Raw genomic sequence first — 9,896 nt, 5'->3', positions numbered from 1 at the left:
AAGTAGGGAAATGAGGAAATAGTCAATTAGGTATGTGGAGTCAAGTGTTTTTATCTTCATGACTAGAGAAATGGCAACATATTGCATATTGATGAGAATATCGCAAAAAAAAAAAAAAAGAAGGTGGAGAGAATTGCTGGACAGGGTAAGAGGAGATGGCAGATACTATATAAGTTAGAGGAGTTAGCCATAAAAAGATGCCCAAACAGAAAGCAGGCAAGTCCTGACATGCTCACAAAATCTCATGAGATAAAAAAGGGATTACAAACACTGACATTTTAGTAATGAAATTGAAGAAAATTATTAGAGATTCCCAAAAGACAAGGAGGCAATGAAGCAAAGGGGCTTAAAGCACAGATTAAGTCAAAAGAATAAGTCCAGCTCTACCATTCTAAACTCAGGCTTCTTTATTGTGAGAACTAAGTGTGATACTTAGCTAATCACAGTGTTACAGAGCTTAGTTGCAGTTACTCAGCACCATCCATGTCCTCTCTTCCTTGGCCCATGTTTTTCCATAATTCCTAGCTTTGGTTGAAAATAGGTATGAATATGTGACTAAGCTCTAAGTAAGTGTGAAAATGGGCAGAGTGATAAACATCAGTTCCAGGCCTGGCCCCCTCTGACTTCTGTAACATTTTTCATCTCTTCTGCTTCCCTCATCATCCTGCCAGCAAGTGATGCAATGGAGGATACTGAGGCCCTAGAAGATGGCAGAGGCATTAACTGGAATGAGAATGGATTCCTTCTGATTTGATATGAGCAAGAAACAAGCCTGAATTACATTAAGGCACTAAGATTCTTGGCTTGTTGATTAGAAGTGCAAGAATTAATTAGCTAATACAATGAGTCCTTAATAAATGTTAAGTATCAATATTAATGTGGTTAGCCCCAGACCACAGTGTTAATTAATGACAGAGGTCAGCAAACATTTAGGTTTTTCAGTCCCTAATGCTCTTCCACGCTATGCACGAAATGATCTAATTTTTGCCCACTGTACATAAGAAGTCATTATCCCTTTCAGAGCATAAATCCTATCAGCTAGAAAAGGAAGAAGAGAGTTAGATATTTTCAGAACTCCATCTATAGGTCATCTTATAATTAATTACCTTAAGCAGAAAACTCTGTTGCTTTGGCTTTTTCCTTTTAAGTTGAAATGTAACCAAAGATAAATAATTGAGGTTATGTATCACTGAATAAATCAGATTAGGAGTATCTGATCTATTGATGCAGAATACCTCATACTCTACGGTTTATATCACAACTAGGTCACAAGAGAGAACACTCCCAGCTAACACCTCTAAACTTTATGTGGACAGACACTGGTTGACATTTTTCAATTAGAAATATGATAATTGCTATGCTAGAATTTGCTTAATTCAAAATGAATCCAATTTTCTTTCTTATACCTTTCCACTTGTTTAATTGGAACATAACATTAGGAAAAAACTCTTTAATATTCAAGAAGTATATCTCAAATAGCATCATGTCATGAATATTCCCCACTGTAAAGTCATATTTCTGCTTTGACCTTGTTGTCATTGTTTTGTTACATAAATTATTCAGCCTGGTAGGTCTCACAGATTAAATACTCTAGAAACAAATTAAAACGCATCCCAGTAGCTTAAAAATGTCAAGGAAGTCTTCTTTTCTCCAAATACCCCTTGTCAAATGGGGTAGTGAACAATAACCCCACAAAATAGGCAAGATGATTTGTTTAGAGATCAAATTGCCAAGCAAAATAAGCATCTCTCTTCAAAAAAAAAAACAACTTATAACTCATTTCTCATTCTTGAATTCAGTCAGGCATGTGCAGCTTGCCCACCGATGTGTGGAAGAGGGAAACCAACACTCCTTGTCCTACCCAACACCACAGGCTTTTTATAGTCAGGACATGCAGACTTAAAGAAGACATATTTTCTTCAGAAGATGGCCTGTTCGAGCTTTCTTTGCCCATAGAAGAGAGGTGCAAGAGAGTTCCTGAGCAGAGCTTTCCAGAAACATAATGGGCTGCTATGCTATGAGTCCTGTCACGGGAAGTTCTCACCTAGAAGCAGGATGCCCAATCACAGCAGAAAACAAAGAGTCCTTTAATTGAATCAAAGGCTCATTCAGTCACTACTTCAAGAAACTTCTATTAAGCAACTAATCTGAGGATAAGCACTAAGAATACAATAATAAAAAGGCAATAAACCTTAAGAAGCTACTGGCACTCCTATAACATTTTGACTGTGCCAGGAGCTGTTCTGGTTACAGGTATTAACCCATCTAATTCTAACACCACCTCTGTGAAGGTGGCCTTCTTATCATATTTATTTTATAGATGGTCAACTGAGGTCCAGAAAGATTCAGAAGCTTAGCCAAGTTCATGGAGGACAGATGAGAATGGGCTGCAACACAGGCATGCTGACTCCAGGTTCAAGCCCCATCTCCTGTGTACTCTTCCTTATGCTCTGAGGCCCAGCATCTGCCAGGAGAGACCCCCGAGACCACCACAGTTTCACACTCACAAGGGCAAGAGTAAAGGCATGTACAGAGTACCTGCCCTCAGGAATTTCCAGACTGCTTTCAAAACTTTATGCCTTCTTTTAAAATGGTCAAGCTGAGTATCACAGAGAGAACAAAGTTAATTTTCAGTTCAGTTCAGTCGCTCAGTCGTGTCCAACTCTCTGCGACCCCATGAACTGCAGCACGCCAGGCCTCCCTGTCCATCACCAACTCCAGGAGTCCACCCAAACCCATGTCCACTGAGTCGATGATGCCATCCAACCATCTCATCCTCTGTCGTCTTTTAAAGTTATGCAATTTATTCCAAATTTGGGAGACAGTATTGTTCATATACGGACTTCCCTGGTGGCTCAGGGGTAAAGAACACTCCTGCCAATGCAGAAGACGTAGGTTTGATCCCTGGGTCAGGAATAGCCCCTGGAAAAGGAAATGCCAACCCACCCCAGTACTCTTGCCTGGGAAATCCCAAGGACAGAGGACCCTGGTGGGCTACAGCCCATGGGATTTCGAAAGAGTCGGCCATGACTGAGTGACTAAATAACAGCAACGATAGCTCTTATATGGAGTGGAGCCCACATACTTGTGAAGAAGGGTATCTAGCCTTCCCACTTCATAACAACACTCTTACGCCTTGCAGAAGTGCTCTCCAGTGCTAAAGACATCTATGAACTCTGTTGCTATGTCTAGTCAGGCCTCTTTCCACTAAAGTCAGGAGAAATAGGTTCATGAGGCCATGAGTTCAGGATTTAAAAGATTTTTTAAACAGTTAATTTAAGCTCTTAGAGTCATTTTGACATTAAAATGAATTAACCTCAAGACCATTATGATCAGCCATATAGGAAACAATATATCAGATTCTCTAACAAATTGATTCCCCTTAAATACAGTTGATTCTGAGGTTCTTTATATTCTCAGTCTACCTGCAAAAGGTATAAATGGTAAAGCCCGTCCAATGAGGCTTCAGTAAATATCCCTAATATATCCCCATTCCATCTTTCTCTTTTGCAAGGCTGTCACATATTCTGATAAAAATTGATCTGCATTATTCAATTCTATCAAAAGTTCACTCCTCCTTAAAGATGGCTGCAAGTAGTGATTTAGAGATACAGGCAACAAGTTTGGTGGTCTTTTTGCTTCACAAATAAACCTCTCCACTTAAGAAGAATAATTACCATGGTAACCCTAACAGCTTAGGAATCATTCAAGCAAGCAGTTTCTAGGGAGAAAAAAAATCTCGCCATTTCCAAAGTTCCTTTACCCCTTCAAGATTCAGTGTCCATTTTCCCATGGCAGGGTCAATTTGATTTAACTTTTTAAATCAAAATAGACACAACACTTTTCACTGGAGGCATCAGGAGGAGATGGACACAAACAGAAAGAGAAATACTATTTTTCCGAGTAACCTGATCACATTTAAAGATGTATGAGACAAATACGGCATTTGAAATGACACCTGCCTCAGACTCAGTGACACCTGCACATCTCAGCTCTGAGATGAGTGTCTAAGGATAAAACAGCGCCATCGGTCTACAGTCAGCGGGAGGTTGTACCGCAAGCCCTTCAGTCTCCTCTTCTTTCCCTTGTGAAGCATAAAACTCAGATTATCAGGAAAGGAACAATCCAGGTAGCATAATTTGGCTGTAACTGTACCTCTGGACTGGAAGTTGAGGCTAGACCAGGACCTCACGACTTCTCTGTGGCTTTCTCCTCTTACCTTTGCCTAATATGGCATTTTGCCAGCAGTGCCAAATGTGAGAGCTAATGAAAGCCTGAAAATTGGCTGCACGCGCAGTGTAATAGGAACAAAGGCATACCTCCCAGCAAAGTACAATTCCTACTGAACTAACACCAAACTGGATTTATACAACCACATTAGAATAATGGACTCTCAGTTAATCTCATGGACTATGCACAAAATCTTAAAAATATCATATATTCTTTCTAGCATTGCTTATTAGTGGTTAGAGAAGAAGGAATTCTCATTCTGCATCCCTCTCCAGTAAAAACTGCATTCTGTCAGTGCATTTGAAAAGCCAGTTAGAGCACTATCAGAGGAAGAAATGGAAAATTATACTGTCCACATACAAGTGCGTTCATCTTTCTCTAAGAAAAGCTAAGCTTGATTTGTGAGCCTCCCTCATTAATATCTCAGAATATATTTTTTTCTCATTTATTTTACTCCATTGTTTGCAACTTCATTATATAATTTAAATTGCATTGTCTCTGAACAGTATAGTTCATCTGGTGAATTTGTTCTGTCAGTAAGCTTACTTCTTTGTGTGTGTCTATTAAAATTTTAATAAAAGTTTCACTAGGAGGCAAGTCAGCAGTACTTTCAGAGAATTATCAATATTTCGTACATGCTCTTTATGACAATGAAGATGGAGAACAGGAAAGTAAAAGATGGAGGGATATGATGAGCACAGTTTTCTAACAAAGATTTGATGATGATGATGATTAACATTATTATTATTATTATTTTATGAGCATTTCCTTCTTCAAGGTAACCTCTCCAGAAGAAAAAGAAAATGTATTAACAGAAACAGCCAGGCAATTTTTCCCTCACAACCCCTTTACCTTCCCATCAAATCTTGATGCACATACAGTGCAATGAGCCTCTGAAAATAATGGTTTGTGGCCTTGGTAACTGAAGGCAAGAGGCAATATAACCATTGCCGAATCTCATGATGGGAATGAAATAAACTTCTGTCACTACATTTTATCTCTTTCCCAATCCTTTCTCACCTTCAAATCATTCTTCATTTTCAGCCTTTAGCATTACACTTCATTATTCCTTCTTTCAAAAAATGTTACACCAAGGTCTACAGCCAGAGGAAGAGCTTCAAGTGGACTAAACAAGATTCTCTTCAAAACTGCTTTAGGCAGTTTTTGAGTTCCCCTGGTTCAGATCTTGGAAGCTTAAATGACACTGAATTCATGACACCGACCCAGACAGTTTTAATTTTCACATTGAGATAAAGACAGTGTAATAACATCACCTTCTCCAAACGACCTGAAAGTCCCTGAGATTAGCATCCAATCCTCCTTATTGTCATCTCCTAGTCCCCCCCTACCCTCTAGTAACATGTTTTTCTTTATTCATAAATATTATTATCTCTGCTATCCTGAATGTAGTGAACTAAAGTGATTTCAAACTCTCACGAAAAGCTGGATGTCTTTTCAGTGTCTCCAGCAGCCCTCAATTGTAGAAGTACCAAGGAAGTTTATGCTTTTAGATCTCTTTTCCTTCTCTCTGCCAGAGTGCCTAAACTTCCAAGTTAGAGGCCATTCTTGGGTAAGATAGTAATATCTTTTTTTTTTTTTTTTTTTTACCAGTAAGGCTTTCTCTCTTAAAATGTAACTGACTCAGGGAAGAAAAAAGGCATTATGTTAGTTATCTATAATGGTCTAGGTAAATTCCTGCATTTGAACTCATTGTCTTCCCCTGGCAAGACAGAGTATCAAGGGAAGAGGATTTATTATTGGTAAAAATTAATAAGGCAATTGTGCCTATTTCAGAGCACTGACCGTTCTCAGGGGAAAACACTGGTAGGGGAAAAACCTCCATGAGAACTATAGAGGGATTATGGAGATAATCTTGCAAGCAAAGAGAAAAAAGACCGAGGATGGACATGAGATGGGAGAGGAAACTAAAGAAGCTCAGCTCCTCCTTTCATTACCCAGGACCATGGGGATAAAGCAGAGCACTCCATAAAGCCCCTGTGGACACACCCTTCAACTAAACCTTCTATCCTGGGCCCTGTAAATCCTACATCCTAATTATCACACCTCCGAAATGATTTCCCAATTATTAGAACTACCAGACTTATTGTCAGGTGTTAGGGAACATATATAAATATATACAATATACATCTGCAAATATATATGCAAATACATATAATAAGAGCACCATCAGACTGACATTGACATGGGGCTCTTACTGACTGTTTTCTTTTGCCTTCACCTGACTGGCTTCCCCCTAAGTTAGAGGCTATATTATTCCAAAATTTTCTGCATCCGAAAAGAAAGCCAATAATCATACTCAGATTATTTATCTGAGTGTAAATAATTATATATTGTAATCATACTCAGCTTGTGCCATGAAGGGATAAAGAAAGTACAAGTGAAGAGAGTGATGCAACATTATACCGGAGTACAATCTATTTTTAAGATAGATGAAAACATGTATTCAAATAAAACTGAAGAAAAATGAATTGAAAAAAGAAAAAATGGGAAATTATGTGAGGGTTATATACAGACTCTTCATACTATCTTTGCATCTTTTCTGTAAATCTATAATTATTTCAAAATAAAATTTTATTAAAAGAACAGAAGAAAAAAAGAAAAAGAGAGAAAAACAAGATGTAGAGGAGAAGAAAAGTAGACAGAAGAAAAGTAGAAAAGTAGACAGAAGAAAAGTAATATTAAGACTGGGTGATAAGTAAGGAGAGACAGCTAACTTTTAAAGAGTTCTCACTCTCTCCAGGCACTGAGGTAGGTGCCTTCTTTGTTGCTGTTCGTTAATTCTGACATCATTCTTATGAGGTAGATATTATTATTCTCATTTTAAGATGAAGCACGTTATGACTCTAGAGGATAAAAATGTATCAAGATCACACAGAGAGGAAGCAACCCAGCTAAAATTTGATTCACTGTGTCCTAGATTTAGAATTCTCTTCTAATATAACATTGTATGTCAATTATACGTCAATAAAAATGAAAAATTTAAAAAAGAACTCTGAACTTTTCCTCAGGTCCACTTTCACCTCTTAATGTTCCCTGCAGTCTTTGCCTTTGATAGACAGGTATCCAATCAACCCTTCCTCCTATGCAGTTGATGTTATTTTTTGCTTCGGCATAAGATAAGCTGTCCTTGTGAAACACCCAGGTCTGTGTTTAACTTTGTGAGGCAAGGAGTTCAAGGAAAACCCAGCTGAGGTACCCAACCCTCAGTGCTGTGATAGCTGCATTTTATATCAAACAGTCTTCTAATATTCTCTTTGACAAGTAGAATCCACACTCCCTCCTGCTAAATTGTTAATGGCTTCCCTTGCGGTTGGCTTCTGGTTCTGATTTCATCATAATTTACACTCCTTATTTTATGTCAGTAAAATTGTCTAGAATAACATCACGGCCCTTGGCTAGAAGCCCTTGATGTACCCAAGAAACAAGGTGTATGCTCATGTAAGAGTACCACTGTCTCTCTTGCTCTTTAATTTTTATTTCTCCCTCTCCCTGGCTGCTTTTGTTTTTGTTTTTTCCTCTTTTTTTGCCCCATTATGCTTGTAATGCTTCTATTGCTTTTTAAAACACACTTGAAAAGAATCCATAATGGATTCATATTATTTGTTGGGAGATATTCCAAAAGGATGTATCTAATCTCAAAACCTTGAGTTGCAATTCAGTGATGCATTTTATTATAGATTTGTGCGTTGTTGTTCTATAAATGGTAAGTTATCTCAACCTTTGGGAAAGAGGGAAAATATTCAGCACCACACATCATACCTTTTCCTTTTGGTGCTTTAAGTAGGTTTTTTGATTAGTTATATATACATATATATATATATATATATATATATATATAGTTATATATATATATAATAGTTATATATATATATAATAGTTATATATATAATAGTTATATATATATAGTTATATACATATATATATATATATTTTAATGCTTGAAGGAGTCTGCTTAGACAATTAGACAACAACTTTGTTTTAATTTAAGTATACAAATTCTTCCAGTTTTCGTAACAAGCATCCATATTTGGGAGTGACCTTCTATAAAATACAGCACAGGAATTCTTCATTTCTCTCAACATTCTCTCAAAGGCTGAAGTTATTTAACAGGAAAGATTTTATTCTTCAGATATCCTAGTAACTACTAGAGTTGATGCAAGATACTCAAAAAACCTTTTCCTCTAAAACACAGATTAACAGTGCTCTTCTCAGACTCAAGATGTTTAAACTCATAATGCCATACTCTGAGACAAAACAAAAAACATAAAATTAATGTATAATTTGCCCTTGCTTCTTTCCACCAGTATGTCTGTAATAGGCATATTTGCCCCAGCAGGTCCCTCACATACAGTTTGCCACTGAAGTTCATGTTCTGGAGTTCTCTTTGATAACAAGTTTAGATGGGTGCAAGACAAGGCCACCATTAATTAGTCTCATATACAGGGTGACCATATAGCTGGTTCTCTAAATCAGCATATTTTGACAGTGAAACTATAAGCTATTAATTATATATACTAGGAAAACTTGTACAAACTAACATTGTCCTAGGTTAAGTTGAGATGTAATGTCATTTTGTTCTCTGGTATAATTATTAATAGTATCTTCTTTCACTCTCAAAGTGTCACCATTTGAAGCAAGAGATTAAATTAGTGGTTCTCAAGCTTTTTGGTCTCAACTACTTAACCATATTAAAAATTAATTAGGACCCACCCAAAATAGTTCCTGTTTACGTGGATTATATCTCTCAACACTTACATTATTAAAACTGAGACATTTAAAAAAATATGTATTTATTAATTTACTTAGAAAAAAAGTAAACGCATTACATGCTTACATAGATATTTTTACAAACTCTATTTTCCAAAATCAATTAGAGAGAAGGTGCATTGTTTTACATTTTTGGAAATCCCTTTAATGTCTTGCCTAATAGAAGACAGTTGGATTCTCATAGTTGCTTCAAGATTCAATCTGTTGTAATGTCACATGTTAAATAGTTTCTGGAACTCTCATGAGAAAATGAGAGTAAAAAAAAAAAGATCTTAATATCATTGTAAAAATAATTTTGTCCTTGCAGACTCCCTGTTTATACTTTGAGAACTGCTGGATTATGTCATCGCTTTACTTTCAGGCAGGAGAAAGCTACTTCACAGAGCTTCTTAAAACTGGCAAAACCACACATGCCTTTTCTTCTTGTTTTCTCAGCCTAGGACACAAGCCCCATTAGTCTTCAGTTACTCACTTTCTCTGTACCGTTTATGTGTTGACTTTAATGTAGTTTCCAGCAGAAAGTCTCTCCTGATCTCCAAGAGACTAAGCTAGAATCTCTGCTAAACAGTTTTGAAGGAACAGTATGCTTTCTTCCTCCAAGTATTTACTGTCATTTCACATCACTGCTGATGGAAATAATTGTCTACTTCACAGACTTTAAGTCTCAAGATGGTGATGGCTGTGTCTCTGTCCTTCTCAACACAGTGCCTTAGGCTACTTGGGCATCCTGACCTCTCTCCATCCTTCTCAATGCTGTGCTCCTTCCACCAGAATAGTGCTTGACACAGAATAATAGCTTAATGAATATTTCACATTCAAATTACTTGTTGAATGAACCAATTAAGGGCATGCCTAACATTCATATCCTAAAAGCCAGA

This window comes from Odocoileus virginianus, chromosome 16 (assembly GCF_023699985.2).
Source record: "Odocoileus virginianus isolate 20LAN1187 ecotype Illinois chromosome 16, Ovbor_1.2, whole genome shotgun sequence".
In the NCBI taxonomy this organism is placed as follows: domain Eukaryota; kingdom Metazoa; phylum Chordata; class Mammalia; order Artiodactyla; family Cervidae; genus Odocoileus; species Odocoileus virginianus.
This window is presented reverse-complemented; position numbering follows the sequence as displayed.